Consider the following 17,861-nt stretch of genomic DNA (forward strand, 5'->3'; position numbering starts at 1 on the left):
AATCCTTGGCAGACTACTAGTGCAAAGAAAATACAAAACAAAAAAAGAAATACCTATTTTACAAATAACAACAATGGACTGTTTTGAGTCATAAATTAAATGATTTTTGATCACTTCAATGAATTCAGCAAATGAAATTTAAGCAGTAATACAGATGCAAGCAATTAATACATCTGAAACAAGCAAAGCCCTTCCAGACCTTCAAAAAACTTTGCCACCAAAGTCAACATTTCCAGAAGGAGATAAAGGGGGTTTTGCCATCCATATCATTGCAATGTAGAATTGCATCTTTATCCTACCTATGTGAAAAATTTTTTGAGACCTCTTCCTACACTTTGTTCTTTCATAATTTTACCTCAGGGCTATCAGGAAGCCCAGATCTTCAAATTTTTCTTGTCGCAACAGAGAACTATGAATAAACTCATGTTTTATTAACTATGGTTTTGTGTTATACAAGGATATCAGCCCCTAAAATAGGATGGCTTTGTCACAGAATCCAACCCAGGGACCAGAATTCAATCAGTGTGAAGGATCTTATGGATTCAGCAATTTTCTACCTTTGGGGGAGGTCACAGAGGGAAAACTACTCCATTTAGAAGCTGCCACAGTCTCTCATGTAGGACCCATGAGTAAAGCCAAAAAGTTACCTAAGGGAAAATATGTTGCCCGGTGCTTCCACTGTCCCCACACACTAGGTGGACACAGTTTCAAGAAAGCTTATTCTTGCACACTGCAGGTCTGTGCTCATTCCTTCATCATAACTCAGAGGTGACAATAGCAAAGGCGCTGAAAAAACTGACCCTTACATTTAATAATTAAATAAGTTCTCCTGGGTTCATATGGTTTGTGTTCTACACTCTCAATCTGCTGACATAGACTTTCTAATTAAGCTGCAAAAAAAGATTACGCAGCTCAGTAAAATACATCCTGTCGCCACACAGCCCAGGTTATAGGCTCTTTTCTTTATTCTGTATATCACTCTATGTGGAAATGTATTTTTGAAAGTGGAGTCAATATCGTCCCTTTAAAATTTAGCACTAAATAGGCAGTATTATAGCAAAAAAATCAGAAGATAATGGCATATTAAATCTTATCTCTGAGGAGTGGAGTAGTGGTTTTATTCATGAGAAATTTTAGAGCAGAAGGGCAGAAGGAACTAGTGAAAAGGTAATGCTATGCTCCAGCCTTCTACATCACAGCACAGGCCATGAACCTAAGTTCTTGCTTGAATTAAAAAGCATAAAACCCCCTAAATCTCAAACAAACTGAATAGAAAGTCCACTGTACCACCTACTACGTTGTTCCAGTGTTTTATTGCCATTGGTGGCAGTCTTCATTTCAAATCCAAATTAATCTAGTTTCAACTTCCAAACTTTGTGTCTTCTTTTATAACTTCAGTCTCTGCTTCTCTTGTAGTTATTAGCAGATGTCTGTCCCTTCTTATATGCCTGTAAATAATAATTCCTTCCCTTTCTCTTTGATAAGCCAAACCTTCCCTGGAGTCTCACAAATTACAGCAAATGCCTCACTCTCTTGACTTTTCTCTGAATCTTCTCAGACTTATCAACTTCTATCTTGAATTTTGGACAGTTGAAAATTATCCAAGATTCTGAGAAAAGCTGCTTTAGAGCCAAATACAAAAGTAACCTAGCTTCTGCTTTTCTACTCATAAATCCCTGATATACTCTAGTTCAAATAATTAGGGGAATACAATCAAAGGTGTCAGTACTAATCTAATGCAGAATCAGGATGAACTGTACTTCACAGGTAGTATTAAAATGATGTTTTACACTCTAATTATCTATAACTTGCTCATTTTCAAGTCTCACAGATAACAGTGAAAAGATAATAGGCAAAAAAAAAAAAGGTTAAAAACAGGCCTGGTACTTTAGAGATTTGGTTTTTGTGGAAATAGTCTTACTAAGAAAAGAATGAATCAGCTATTTTCAAAACACCTCTATCATTAACATGATATGACTCTTGACCTTTACAAGATAATCTGACGCATTGTATACAGTAATGAAAAAACTGTTGTACTGCACAAAGTGTTTAGTTGCAAGTGAGAAACAAATCATTCCTTAGAAATGCACAAGCATGAAGGAAATATGTAATTTGAGATGGTGAACAGATTTAAAATAAATAAAATAGAAACTACGTAGTCATACCTGAAGACATCAATAAAAAATTCCAGTAATTTATTAGTTGGTAAGTTTTCTACCTCAAGCCAATAAAATTACACTTTCCAATTCTCACATTTTCACATTCAAAACAGAAAGAACAAGAAGAAAAATCTTATCTCTTTACCAGGTACAATGAACAGTTTAACTGCAGTGGAGATGCAAAGGAAAATTTTTAAATAAGATTTTACGTTACTAAAATCTATTCAGATAGTGATCAAGTGCAGTCAAGCAGAGTATGGAAATGACAAGACCATCTGAACAAATTATATTTCACAGAAATGACAACCACAACATCATTTTGTACATTTGAACCAGTTTGCTTACAGAACCTCTGCCTACTGTTGAGGTCTGTATCTCAATAAAGCAAATGTGCGAATGGCATGGTTCCTGTTAGAGAAGAGTCTTCCATCAATTTATATAGGTGCACAACACATTGAAATCCAGCAAGCTAGTGTTCAACATAATTTTTGCATCTGTTTAATTTCTTGTTGCAGTAAGCAAGACAAGAAGGGTTAGTACACACAGAAATGAACTGCCTTTTTTGTTTTTATTCTACCATTCTTTTGCCCTTCCAACACAATCCTTACAATAAACTGAAGAATAATAAGAATAAGAATAAGAATAAGAATAAGAATAAGAATAAGAATAAGAATAAGAATAAGAATACTACAATCCAGTTAATACAGAAAACTGACTGAATCCAAAAATATTGTGGAAATAGAACCAGACTGATAATGTGGGTTCCTTTGAGAACGGCAGCTATAGAGGACATCTTCTCTCTGCAATTTTGATAATTTTTGGATAAACAATTCTCCACAGATTCTTGTACAAGTTAAAAAGATCCCCATTGCTACAGTCTCATCATTTTGTTTGGTTTTTTTTTTAAGAAATCCTGATGGACATCCACAGAATAGTGGAGAAGTACAATTGGTGTCAAAACAGTAACAGACATTTATTATGAATAAATGTAATAGCAATCAACATTTTATCACCATAATTCCACCTATTTTGTTGTGCCTGTTGGCCCAGCTCTTTGCCAAAACTGAGCATGTCATCTCTGCTAAGCTACCTCTGGCAAACACTTCATTGTTTCAGTAACCCATCAAAATAAAGCTTTTTAATAACCTCTGTCTTGATTAGCTCCAGTGTCACCATTTCAGGGAAGGCGTTGCCCTAGGGAGATGGCAGAGGAGTCAAAATAGAAATGCAACATACTAATCTACAGTTAGTTATTTTCTTTGCAGCTGCAGTGATCTGAAGAGAAGCCAATTAGCAGGCATGTGTTAGAATATAGGTAAGAAAGGATGAATAGATTTGCCATTTTCTGATTATATAAAACTCCTCTAGCCTATAATACCAATTTTTGCCCAGTGCATCACTTTAAGAGTGTAATTTAGCAAGATGTTGTTTAGGCTTGACCTGTTTGTGGCCTGTTCCATGAGAATAGGCTTTTTTTAACTTCAAAAAACCTGGAGGATGCATCTCAATGTTAAGTGTCGCTACAGTTAGAGATCATTAGTATAGATCTTCTTAGGCACACTCAGAAAAAAATATCAGACAAATCCCAGCATCTGAGAAATCGAGAGGATTTTTCCCTCAGGTATCCTGGTGTCAGAATAATCATTGTAATTACAATAAATTAAGTCTGTTTGTAATATAATAAATAGAATTATATGACATTAGTAAGCAAGCTTTTCTACCACTGCACTAAAAAGCATCCCTCCTTAATGAATGCTTATAAAGGAAAACAAGGGCAGTTTTCACATGACTTGAGCTTCAGCTTGCTCCCTTTGTTTACCAGTGAACACCATCTTAAAATTTATCCAGCACAGAAAGACATCTACTGACTAAACAGTTTCCTGAAGTAAACATTTCATTAACCTTTCTAAAGTGAACAGTTTCTCCCAAGAGAGAAAGCATGTTTCAGATAAAAGATAAAAGAACAGCAAAGCAGGGTACATGATCAAAAGAGCTTTCATATCAAAAACTAGCTGGCAGATATCAATAGTGCAAAAACCTAAGAGATACAGAAGTAGGTAATTACATACCAAAACCTCCACCTTTTTGCTAGCATCCCAATCATAGCCAAACTCCACTAGGCAAACAGCTGGCTGGAAGCTACTTTTTATTTTTAGATAAAAGCGTGCTACATCTAAGCTGTGGTTGTGCTGTTCACATATCCATTCACTCCAAAGACAGCAATTTTCTCAAAGCAGGGGATTCTTCTTGTGTAGAGGAGCCCTTTAGTAGCTGGCTTCAGCCACTGTGATTTCCCACCGCATTTACAGGGTGCTCACCCACCACCTTGGACCAGCAAAGATTATGATCAGCTCTCTATGCTGAACCTATTCCTTGCTGAAACTGACTTCAAGATATCCCCCCTCACTACATCTGCCTCCTAAATGCCTCTGTTTAAATGATTTACAGTCACATTTTCTTCTTTTCCTTGTAACAGTTTTCTTTCCACCAGGGCCTTGTTCTCCTCCTGCTTATTCCTGAAGGGACCAACGAAAATATTGACTAGATAAATAAAAGCGAACACTAAGAACTGACTGTACACAAGCCTATTCCCTAAGTGAACAAATGGGAATCAACCTGTTTCCAAAAATCTTACAGACATATGTGGCAATTAAACACGGACTCCGCATACGAGTTTAGGCAGTAAGACAAGCAAAGACGACAACGACGACGACAATGGCAATGGCAATGGCGATGATAATAACACTTTATTTTTACAATCTATCCCTTTTATAATATGATCTAGTGTTCACGAGCAAGCAAAACCCATTTCATTGGCTACTGTCTTTTGTCCATGCGTCTCTTCAGCCTTACTTATTGGTTCTTCAAGATGGTGCACGCGAATCCCTCTTTCAGGGATGTATCCAATCTCATCCTTATTTTTCTGCCTCTAAGTTTCACAAACTTGTTTGTAACAAGCCTCAAGGCCACAGCTGCATTCCTGTGAACCTGTTTGTAACAAGCCTCAAGGGCACAGCTGCATCTCGTCAAAGTAAAACACGATCTCATTTATTCCCACAGACATAAGAATCTCAAAACACTTCATGTAATATCTGTAGATAAAACATTTTCAGTCATAATCATGATTTCTTTTCCAGAATCCCTTTAGAATTAAAAGCAGAGTTTTATCCCACCTTTTTGTTCCCCACACCAGTCTTTCCCAGGATAAAATATATGACTCTACAGTACAAAATACTGCAAGCAATTTTTTAAACTCATTTGTCTCAGTGTTTCATTCACTTACATTTTTCTTCATATTAAGAAATAATACACTCTTACCACTGAGTTTCATACAAGTGTGAGTTTCCACCTACTCACAAGTAAGAGACCTGGTAGCAATAAAAGAATACAGTGAATAATGGCAGTTGGAGTATCTGGTGCATAAGGATAGAAATGTAGTCAGCTTGTGCTGCCATTGGTACCCATCCTCATTGCCCTGAACTCTGGAGTAGACTCTGTTTGTCTCCATTGATTAGATGTTGACAAAGACATGAAATGATGCCATAGGAAACAAACAATAGTGCATAGGAAGGAAGGGATACAGTTTTAAGACATTTGAAGGTGAGGGAAAGATACTTGAAACAAGTGAAATGAAGGACACCTACACTGGAGTTTCAGAGCTGCTAGTATAGTCCACACACTGAATAGTTTGAGGTAAGTAAAAGGCATTTAAAATCAAAGTTAAAAGTAAACACACAGAACTGGAGAAACACAAGAAATTTTATAAGCAAAGGTTATTACTTCAGAAACTATTTCTGTCCACTGTCCTTCCTATTTTCTTGCTAATCTACACTGGAGCCTTTGCAGTGAAATATTCAGAAGTGCCCAGCCCCACTGAAATCCAATTTCTTTTTCTATTTTTAAAATTAAAGGTCTTGAGTCAAACCATGATATATTATGCAATGAATCTGGAACAGGAAGAGCTGTATAACATTGCCAGCTAGTGGTCACTTGACTTCAGAGCACAATAACTCAATTCTAGCACAGTTTTAATAATTTTGAAATGTAATAAAACCTTTATAGTTGTAGTGTAAGAAGATGACAAATAAATCGCAAACATATTTCAGTAGCTTAGCTCTCAGAACCTGAAAATCTGCATGAAGGTAACATTTAGTTCATGAATATGTTAGTCCTGCATTTATGTTTAGTTTTCCAATTCAAGAGCACATGGATATTTTAAGATCATAACAGCACTGATTCCCACAGTGCAGGAAACTGTATTAACGTTTAATAAATGTCTTTTAATTTTACTGTCTGTGACACCTCTGGGCTATATAGTCTGACACCTAGATAATAATTTGACTTTTTTATTACGATTGTTGCTGATAAATACTATTTATCAATTAAAAGTGAACTCTCACAAAGGCACAGACGTCAGCAAAACAAGCATGAAATGGATACTAAAAGGGCAAGGAAAATGCAAGAGTGTGCATTTATAATAAGGCATGCATTTATAGTAATTACACTTACAATATTAATGATGCATCTTTCTGAATTCTCTCTGTAATCTAAGGTCTAGCTTCAAACAAGCTGTTTTGTGAAGTAGGGTATAAAGGAACACGAACACCAACTAATGCAAAATACATGGTAAGAGAGAGTAAAGGAATTGAAAGAATGGATCCTAAGGTAAATGTCATGTCCTGCAAAAACATATATGGTTAACTCTGTTTCTATAGATAGCTTCACTGGCTATGCTACCTTTGTAAAAACTAAGTCAGTCAGCATTTGCATGTCAGGATGTAACGGTCGTAGAGGAGAATATACACTTTGGAAGCAGACATTTTCTACAGATTAACATCAGAAAAATGGAATTTGTAGGATATTATATAAGAAATTACAACTAATACAAAATTTTAAAGGCAAGCCTATGATGCTGTAAGTAGTTATCACCAACAAGTTCTTATTAAGGAATTGTTGGGATTAATACTGTCTTAGTACACTAAAGGGTATATCTATGCCACCATTTGCAAGCAGTTTTAAACTTGCTGTGTTCACACTCGGATCAACCGGGCTTGGGAGCTACCCTCACCTTGCAACAACCCTGTGTTAATTCATCTCACCTTGCAGCCAGATTTATTGTGTGGGCTTAATTTCTGAGCTAGCTGTGGTTATGGGGCCCGGCTGGCTCAGAGTGGGAACACACCAAGCTCATACTGGCAGTGAGCAGAAGCAGGATCAACCTGGTTTTGCTTGTAATGGACCGGGCAAACATATCCTAAAAAACAATCTGTTTAAGGTCCTTCCAGCCTCAGAACGTCATTCTGCAAAGATTTACATACCCATTTAATTTTATTCTGACTTCAGCAGGACTACTCAACATGGATAAACACAAGCGTAGCAGGCATCTTTGCAAACAGTTCTGATAGCTGGGATAAATACAAGGTGCCAATTGAGATACTGAGTCTGACGGCCAAGTCCACAGTTGTCTGGAAATTGTGCTGCCATTAAAATTCACGAGGAGTACCCCTAGAGGTACAAATCTGTCATTAAAGACACAGAGCTACTACTGAGGACAGAGTATCTGTGCTAAACTCAGAATCCCTTAAAATTACCCACTACCTGTGTTGGAAGTCCTAATTCAGAAGGTGTCTTTAAAAAGGGGAGAGAAGGCAGATTTTACCTTTTGCCCTGCGAAAGCGATTAAAGCAGGCAAAGGACAATTTGTTCCCTTCAGGCTGCATCTGCACTAGTGGCTTGGTTCAGAGCAGTTTTGAAGCACTTCCTCTAATTGTCTCTACTTAACACTCTTTTTTTCTCGGAGTGGTTTTCCTGTACACTGAACAGATTCCTTCGGCCTTGTACCAGGTCTCTGTGTCACAAGAGCATCCAGTCAGCCCTTAAACCTTTTGCCTTTAGCTATCTTCAAACCACATGTGTGATGGAGTCTTTTGGCCCAGCTAGACGTAATTCAGAGTAAATCCCCTGAACCACCATTGTAAGCAGAAACAGAAGTCTCCAACTTCTGACCAGCCTCCAACTACTGATCGCCTTCTATTGTGCCGAATGTAGATATAACAAAAGGTATTGAGTAAGCAACACAAAGCCAAGCTCCTGTTACATTGTCAGTCACCAATAACATAATGTAGATCTTCAAACACACACAAACATTGTTTGTTAGCGGATTATTTAATTAGCCCCAGCAGTGTCAGGTACGGTGAAGTGCATCTGTAAGCCTCCCAAGGCACAAGCAGACTTGCTATCAAGCAGTGAAGTTAAAAATTCTAGATAGGACATTACCATCCCTGCAAGTGCCCAGGGCTGACTTAGATTTTGCTAACCATCACAGTGCACCATGGAGCTCATCTCATTCAAGTTCTCAGATTTTCCTTAAGTATTTGCAAAAGTATCCAGCTGCTGGGAAATGCCTAATTTTAAGTTGCCTTTTCAAGCACTTGCATCGGTGCCCCACATACATTCTCCTCCAGCCCAAAGATGCTCTGTAGCTCCAGCTTCCTGCCTGGGTCAGACATGGTGGCCTCAGTCTTGCTGTGATCTAGCTGTATGCCTCATGTTTTCTTCTCCCATTTTCAATTGCAGGAAGTTTATGCTTTTGTTTTCTTGCTAGAAGATGTTGGCAACACCTTTCTAACTAACTTGGTAGTTACCCACTTGTGCAGCTACAAGCAGCTTGCAGAGTAGCGCTTTCAGACTGACAGTCACACCGTTTCAGTACTGTCCATGACTCTACAAAGACTAGCACATTTGTCACCTCTTGGATCACACTGTGCTGTGCCAGCACTGGCCAATTTTTACAATGTTTTATATAATCCCCTCCACAGCCTTCACTCTCTACAGCATAAAACTTCTGAGTGCCAAAGACTCATTGATCTCAACTTCCAGTTTTCACTCTCTGTCCCATACAATCCAATACCTGATCAGAGACTCATTTTCCTCCTTCCAACAATAAGTGCCAACAATACACATGCATATGCTTTCTTTCTTTTTTTGTACTTAGAGCTTTTCTTGATGTAGGCTTCGCTTCTGCACAGAGAGCAGCATTCCTAAATATTCTGTAATGAAGTTGCACAGTTAGCTCATCTGCCTGAGAAAAAGGACACCAAAACCAAACCGTTTGAGAACTAGCATTGCCATCAAAGAATTTATCCTCTGACAGCCTTCCTGCTTAGTGGCACCACTCACTTTTGCAGACACAGAGCAAAGCACTCTCCAGCCACCACCCACTCTACTAAAATGCTGTCAGTCACGGCAGGGCTTTTAACTCACTCCGCTATTTGTGGGAAGTTAGTGTAGCAAAATTCAGTGCAAGAAGTTACAGAAGAGGAAGGTGATGTCATTTAACAAAATTATCTCAGATACACTCTGCACATGCAATTGCATACTAATAAGCACCAAGGCATGTGACTAAGCAGTCTGGCCAGGATCGCTTGGGCACGAAACGGAGGACAAGCAATGCCGTCTACTCTGCTCTCGCACAACTTTATTTCTTTCTGGTTGACTATGGCACACTGACTGGGCGATGTGCTTTTTATAATCCTTCAAGGTAGACACTGCTTGCGATCTTTCACCTCTGTAACCTGTCTCACCCTTTGTAAACCTCGAGCAAAATGGCCAAGACTTGTGGTTCTTTTCTTTTGCTATATGGGTATTCTATGGCTCCAGACTTCTCACCTTGACAGCACTAATATTTCAGGGTGTGGTGGGTTGACCTTGGCTGGACACCGGGTGCCCGCCAAAGCCACACTATCTCTCCCCTCCTCAGCTGGACGGGGGAGAGAAAATATAATGAAAGGCTTGTGAGTCAAGATAAGGACAAGGAGAGATCACTTCATGAATTACTGTCACAGGCAAAACAGACTCAACTGGGGCAAATTAGCTTAATTTATTACCAATCAAGTCAGAGTAAGGTAATGACAAAATAAAAACTAAATCTTAAAACACCTTCCCCCCACCCCTCCCTTCTTCCTGGCCTTAATTTTACTCTCGATTTCTCTACCTCCTCCCCCAGTGGCTCTGGGGAATGGGGGTTGCAGCCAGTTCATCACACCTTGTTTCTGCCACTCCCTCCTCCTCAGGGGGAGGACTCCTCACACTCTTCCCCTGCTCCAGCGTGGGGTCCCTCCCACAGGCTGCAGTTCTTCATGAACTGCTCCAGTGTGGGTCCCTTCCACGGAGTGCAGCCCTTCAGGAATGGACTGCTCCAGCATGGGTCCCCCACGGGGGTCACAAGTCCTGCCAGCAAACCTGCTCCAGCGTGGGCTCCTCTCTCCACACATCCACAGGTCCTGCCAGCAGCCTGCTCCAGCGTGGGCTTCCCATGGGGTCACAGCCTCCTTCGGGCATCCACCTGCTCCACCGTGGAGTCCTCCACAGGCTGCAGGTGGATATCTGCTCCACCATGGACCTCCATGGGCTGCAGGTGGATATCTGCTCCACCGTTAACCTCCATAGGCTGCAGGGGGACAGCCTGCCTCACCATGATCTTCACCACGGGCTGCAGGAGAATCTCTGCTCCGGCGCCTGGAGCACCTCCTCCCCCTCCTTCTTCACTGACCTTGGTGTCTGCAGAGCCGTTCTTCTCACATATTCTCACTCCTCTCTCCAGCTGCAGTTGTGCGGGTGGGTTTTTTTTTTTCCGTTCTTAAATATGTTATCCCAGAGGCACTACCACCATCACAGATGGGCTCAGTCTTGGCCAGCAGCAGGTCCGCCTTGGAGTTGGCTGGCATTGGCTCTGTTGGACATAGGGGAAGCTTCTAGCAGCTTCTCACAGAAGCCACCCCTGTAGCCCCCCTGCTACCAAAGCCTTGCCACACAAACCCAACACACAGGGGTTTTTTTCTTGCTATCAAGTCATATGAATGAAACTACATACAGCGTTCTGGAGTAATTAACACACACCTTACCCTTGTTTGGTTGTTTCCAAGGCTTTAACACACTCTTCTGTTCGCACTTCAGTCATACCAGTCTTAATATTTTTGGTACCAATCTCTCTACATTCTTTTAGATTAATTATCTTTGTTTCCATTTGTTTTTCAGTAATTTAGCCATGTAACCCCACAGAGTCACGGCTCCTCCTGTGTGTGACTACTTTCAATCACAAGTTCATTTAACACAACAGCTGACTCTCACCAAAGGTATCCTGCTATTTGCCACATTTAATTATAAAACAGGAATGTGTTCTACTTTCCATCATCTGCTTTGGCAAATACATTTCTACTGCACAGAGGGTGATTATTTTTGAAAAAAAATGTTTTTTTCAGTTTAGTGAAATCCAGACTAATCTGGATACAGACAGAAGACAACTATTCAAGCTTACTAAAATTTTTGCGAGAAATGAACAACAGATACTACACTGTATTGTGCATGAGTAGGTGCAGATTTTTAGTCCATGCACAGAATGCATTAATGAAACCAATCTCAGATTTCACAACTGGCACTTTCAAAGACATCAGCACAACAAGGACTCTTCACTCCCTCAGTCTGTCCTTTACTGAAGGTTGTCTTACGTAGCATTAAAAACAAATTTTGCATCCAGTTGGTAAAACTCTTCATGGTCCTTTGAGTTAGGTCCAGATACCATTTTTTTAGATAGTTCAATAGCTTTTTTGCCATAATGCAGGCATTGTATTTTCTAAAAGAGCTGACAAGAAGGTCTCAGACTAACATCCAAGAAGTATGTGTGATGTTTTACACAAGCATTTGAAGCTCAATGCCTTAAAGCACTTTCTAACTCAAACAAGATGCTGGGTTTTGCGGATGGATGTGCTACTTCCTCAGCTAAGATTTTATCCTATGACTAATTCTACTTAGGAATAAAGTGATACGGTCTTTTTACAGAGACACTTACACCTTAAAGTACTCCTGAGACCATGATATGAAGGTGACTGTGACTACAAAAGTCAAGATTTCCTGATATTTTTACTACTAAAACTAGGCTTTCTAGACAGCTGCAGCTAGCAGTGTCAGGCACTTCCAGTCCCTGCTGTCAACGGGATTAATCATCTGAACCTTGGCTAGCAAAGAAACAATGCAGTCAAGGCTTAAGTGGCCAGCACATACAATGCTCAAAATAGCACTGCTGCATGAGCCTTTCCTTAGACTTTTAGCTGTCTTTTATGCAGGAGAAAAAGGACACAAGAAAGCATTAAAATAGCATTCCTCTGACAACAAGCATCTGAACACTCAGATTCAAGCATGGTTATTTGCTGCTAAACACCATCATGTATCAATTACTAGAAATTTTCTCAGAAGTCTCATGGTCAGAAAAGAATTGTCATCTCAGGGGGGAAAAATATTGGAGCATGAACAAATAAACAAATGACATTTTTACAGCACTGGAGCTAAGGAAGTGTTTCCTACTGGAATCGGCTGCAAAATGGACACCTGAGACTTCAGCAGCTGGACTCTCCCAGCTTTAAAGAACAAGGTGCCTGAAGCTGTAAGTTTTCCTCTAAGCAGATGAATGAATACTGGAGAAGCTTGTGGCACCCAGGGTATCACAGGAAAATGGCTCTGTGAGATAAGGCTGAATTCTTTTCTCTGAAGGCCAAGTTTTTCAGTTTTCAGAGATCAAGTTTGGTGTGCACGTTTTCCTACTAGCTTTTGATTCATAGGATTAATTTAAAAAAATCCAGATATATTTCAGATATAACCTTGGCCAAAGTCATTGATCAATGGGATGTCAAAAATATTTCATTTCAAAGCTAGGTCTTACTACAAGTAAAGCACTTTTTAACCAAATGATTTTAACACAACCTCCTTGCAACCAGTACTAATTTTTATTGTATCAACTTCCACATAAAGCTTGCTCACTTTGTGAGATTTTTATCGGGTTTGAAAACTCAGTTGGTTAAGGAAGTCAAGCTGTTTTCTTTCCTTCTCTCTCTTCAGTAACCCCATGCTATCTCAAATTCACTTTTATTACACTTACCCCACACCTTAGGTGGGTCAGCATTTCTGGTAATTGTGTTAGAAATATAACACCACAAGTTGCAAATCTCAGGTTTAGTTTGGAGTCTTTGCAATTAAGGAAAAATAAACAACCTATTTAAAAATAAAATTTAAAAAAATTACCTCGAAAGGCACACATGGAATCTTTCCTGTTCCATTTTATAGTCCCTTTTCCAAATATAACTACATTCAACACTGAATAAAAGCAAATAAATTCAAAGATATTTGCCCTGGGCTCCTTCCACAAACTTACAGATAAGATTTTACCTTTGTGTATTTTCTAATAAAATAAAAGACCAAGACCTCAACCAGCTGCTTGAGGCACCTGTGCAGAACTTTTTAATATTATTGCTACATGGTAGCTTGACGTTTTCCCCCCCCTAGAGATGGGAGAAATAGGGCAAATGGGTTGTTTTTACTACCTTCAGTTATTGCCTAGAGTCATGAGTTGTTTTTCCTTTTGACAGATGCTGTAATGTCAAGGTGGCACCAGCCCACTCTTGGTGAGGCTCTACCCTAGGAAAGTGTTTTGCTCATAATATGCTGCCTGACAGTCTGACCTTTATCACATTTTTCTTTTCTTTCACCTCCAGGAAGGGCAGCTGTGGTGCTGCTGCTGTATTTCATATACAGAGAAATAATTTCAGAATTATTCTGAAACACTAAAAATTGAACTCTTTTCTTGATCTTGCCACATCTTCTGTTTTCATGTGATTTGTATTAAAAATAAAAAAATCTGAATTTATTTTGGATTACTTGGTTCTATAATCATTAGGAGTTTTCAGTGCTGCATATTTCCCAAGGTATTTGCCCCAACATGTCTTCATGTTTAAAAAATGAAAGCTAACTCATTGGCAGGGAAAGCTTGCTTCTTGAGGAAAAATGGAAACCCATCGTCCAAGCACATTAAATCCTTAACCACTCAGTTAAGATCGCAAATTAGCAGCTCTGCAAACAGCTTTTTCCTTTAAGGACTGCACAGAGGCCTGCAGCCTCTCTCAGAAGTCAAAATGTGTGCCTGACAAGGATCTGCAGAATGCAACTGGCTTTAGGTGGTATAGTCTAGTGAATATTTATATTCCTCCATCTTCCTTTTCACTTATGTTTCTCTCTCAGTGTTAACAAACATATAAAATGTACACCTTTTGTACACTTCTTTAAATATTGTATTTAAAGTATTCTACTAGCGCTTAAATGCATGTTTAAAATTTTCTGGGATCACTAGCTGGTTGAATTAAAACTCCCAATGGATTTAAGCATGAGCACAAAGTGTACAGGCTAGAGAGCTAGGTGGGTGAGCCTACAGAAGATAAAGCTACTTAAAAGCCAGTTACAGATGCAGACAATGATTACAAAACACATTTCAGATGAAGTGAGTCAGCAAGAAAAAAATGGTTTGGAGTTTGGAGCTTTAAGCAACATGGAAGAATGCTTAGACCTGTACGTTTCATTTTTTTTTTTTCAGTGCTTAACACTTCAGTCTGTTACTAGAACAATTTTGTCATGTTTTTTCCCTTCACTATTTTTCACAGGGATGTTTGAATCACTGCTCTGAGAAAAGGCATCAAGTTGTCAGAAGTGGTATCTGCATACCATACAGCGGACACCTCCATATATGATTAAGTATCTCTAACAAAAGAGAACCCATCACTTTCAGAAAACACTGCAGTATTTGGCTGCAAAGCATAAAAATATGCTTAAAAATACTCTTTATCAAAACTGGGAGGAGGAGAAGGGAAAGAAAAATAGTTGCCTGCAGGACAAAATCTGCCTGTAAGACAGATTTTCTGGACAAAACAATAAAACCACAGCAAAGTTTTCAAGAACATCAACACTTTCCACATGTGTAGAAATGTCATTTGACATGGCTGATGTTGCTTGCCTGTTGTTCACCATCAGTTTTTGTTGCGTCATCCCTAAATAAGGTCCTTCTGTGCAGATTTTTGCCTTCATTCAGATGGAGCAGAGCTAGCAGCACAGTTTCCTTTACAGCCTGGTCCTTACACAATTATATTGATAAATAAGCATTAAGGGATGCATAAGGCAGCAATTAAGGGACACCAGATACAAGCAACTTTCTGAAATCCATAAGCTTAAATTCTCATTTGGGTATGCAATCAGAAGTGGCTATTGTTTCCTGCCACCAAAACCAAGGGTTATAAAAAATATTCTGACTTCAAAATTGTTAGCACCTAATTCAGTCAATTGCATTTATATTACCCAGCTCTATACTTCTCAGGGAGTCAGCAACTGATCCAGCAATTACTTTCAAATTAAGGAAGGATTTTAACACTTTTCTTTAAGGTGCTGATGCTGAATATGCAATATGTAAGGTAAAGGCACGTTTATACCAACACAAAATAGACAGGCTGCAAGGGCCAGGGAGTAGCAATGCTAGGCCTGGGAGTGTATCTTGAACCTTGCTCAACACCACCTATCCTCTTACATCGAGGTGCTGGAGCGTGTCCAGAGAAGGGCAACGAAGCTGGTGAAGGGTCTGGAGCACAAGTCTTATAAGGAGTGGCTGAGGGAACTGGGGTTGTTTAGTCTGGAGGAGGCTGAGGGGAGACCTTATTGCTCTCTACAACTACCTGAAAGGAGGTTGTAGTTAGGTGGGTGTCGGCCTCTTCTCCCTAGTAACAAGCAATAGGACAAGAGGAAACAGCCTCAAGCTGCGCCAGGGGAGGTTTAGGTTGGATATTAGGAAAAACTTCTTCACTGAAAGGGTGGTCAGGCATTGGAACAGGCTGCCCAGGGAAGTGGTTGAATCTCCATCCCTGGAGGTATTTAAAAGTCAGGTAGACGTGGTGCTTGAGGACGTGGTTTATTGGTGGACTTGGCAGTGCTAGGTTAACGGTTGGACTCGATGATCTTAAGGGTCTTTTCCAACTTTAACGATTTTACGATTCCATATTTATTGCAAAGTTTTCTTTTAGAGAATGGAGCAAGACTGTTCTTTTGAGGCAATGAGAGAAGACAAATAGTACCTCCTTTTCTGCAACACTTATTCAAGAAAAATTGTCTAGAAAATAAAAAACTGGTTTAATATCGTTATTTAAACACATGGAATTCAAGCCTTTACCTCTACTCTTAGATCAGTCTCCTCACCACCAAGCTCCCAAAACACAACACATGAGACAGCATGCAAATAAATGGAGGACTAGAAATCATGCTCATTTTCCTCAATCATATAAAAAAATGGGCTGTTCTGCTCGTCTTCTCATCTTGGTTCCCAAACATTTTCAGATAGACTAGGAAGTGTCTGAGCTTAGCCAATTAAGCTTGGAAGATCCTATAAGTGAAGGCTTTTGGACCACATCAACAGGAAAGTCTGAGTAGGAGACTTTTTGAACAACTTTTTAAATCAAATTCTCTTCTCGTTAAAAGACATTCTGATGACAGTATATATAATAGATTGGTTAGCACATTTGTTTAAACAATCTAAATCATAGATCAAGGTTTTATTATAATCTCCCAATATGTTATAATCAAAGTACAGTAGCATCATATTTTTGTGATAAATGCATGTACACAGCAGCGCAAAATCTCTGCACAGAAGAAAAATAAACAAGTATGCTAAGCACAGTTTTCCAGATCTTCCATCTCTCTTCCCTCCTCCCCTCACCTACTTTTGTTGGGGTAAGACTATGCTTGATTTCTCCTGAAAAAGGAAGAAGAAAGATACATTGCACCAGAACAACTAGAACTTTGTTTCTCTGGATCAGGGAAGCACAGCTCAACACAAATGAAGACCAGCAGCTGCCCTGCAGAAGCACATCCATTACCTCCCTGAGGAAGCGAGACACTGTCTTACTGTTATTGCACGTTCTTACACTACAATAAAGCATGCTCTGGAGTAGTGGTCTCCCAAGTGAAAGGTAAACACCCCAGGGGTGTGCAAGGCAATCTGCTGGGGTGCAGGAAGAAAATATTAGAACTTCTGTTTATTGTTTATCTAAAAAAGTAAGAAAGAAATAAAGATTTACTAATATTTAATACGTCTTGACACTGGCACCCTCATTTTGTCTGTATGCCAGATGGTCACGCATCACGTAGACAATACACGAGGTATCCTTGGGGAAGAGTGGGTGCTTCACAAGGCAGAGGGGGGACGGCAGTGGCACCCTCGCTCATTTGTTCACGTTCAGTGTATTGTGACATATTGCAGTTTACATGCACCCAGTTAAGTGGATCTATGGATACTATCTAGTTGTAACTAAACTAACCCTCACAAAATGACCAAGTGGCTTAGAGAAGATTCCTGAAAAAAACCCTGCCGATTGAAGGTAATACTAACATGAGCACAAACAAACAAGAAAGTTGCAGAGCTGACACTTCTGCTCCTAGTAGGAGCCCTTCATCAGCCACAGTAGTATCAATGGCAGTCTAATCACATTTGACAAAAAGTTGGTCAAAAAAAATTCAAAACTATCAAGATGACTATTTGAAATACAAATTTACATCCGGTACCGCTAACAGTGAACCTCAGTTTAAGCATATATTGTGCCTTTAGATGTTAGCTAATAATAGCATGAAGCCATCAGGATTAGCAGAGCATTTAAGAACTAACCATCCAGGACATGAAGACAAACCTTTACAAGTTTTTTCAGCAGCGTTTAAAGTCATGTGATAATCCATCACTTTAGAAAATTTTATAGTAAAAGCACTGCTGGAGGTTTGAAGAAACAGGTATTAGAACAAGCTATGGGGTGTGGGAGGTTTCTTATAGTTGGATGAAAGTACAGATGTTCC

The sequence above is a fragment of the Platalea leucorodia genome (assembly GCF_965183815.1).
Source record: "Platalea leucorodia genome assembly, chromosome: Z".
Taxonomy (NCBI): domain Eukaryota; kingdom Metazoa; phylum Chordata; class Aves; order Pelecaniformes; family Threskiornithidae; genus Platalea; species Platalea leucorodia.